We start from the raw sequence: 404 nt of genomic DNA, 5'->3' as shown, positions 1-404 counted from the left end.
AACCTCCGGGCAGGGAAAGACGAGCCGGCCCCGACAGGCCAAGGGCGACCTCGGCCATCAATTATTGCTGCGGCCATTTGCTCCCCGGGGCTGTCGGCAGCCGGGGAAACCCTCGACAGCCTTCAGTGGGGACCCGTGTGCAGGCAAGGTGGTGCTGGCCATTGGGGGACGGAGGGACAGGGATGGACAGACGGCTGGGTGTGTCCTCTCTGGCCTGGGCACCCCTCAGGGCCCCACTGCCGTGGTAACGGGGCAGTAGCGTCGCTATCGCCACAGGCCTAAGGGCAGCGCAGGCCTGGCCCTTGCCCCGTGGGGCTCTTCCCCCCTCCCCGCTACGGCTGCGGGGTGCGGAACCCCCCGGTTCGCCTCCATCCGACCGGGCCCGCTCGCCGCCTCACGGGACT

The sequence above is a fragment of the Egretta garzetta genome, unplaced genomic scaffold (genome assembly GCF_000687185.1).
Source record: "Egretta garzetta isolate BGI_Z169 unplaced genomic scaffold, ASM68718v1 scaffold202, whole genome shotgun sequence".
NCBI classification, from domain to species: Eukaryota; Metazoa; Chordata; class Aves; order Pelecaniformes; family Ardeidae; genus Egretta; species Egretta garzetta.
This window is presented reverse-complemented; position numbering follows the sequence as displayed.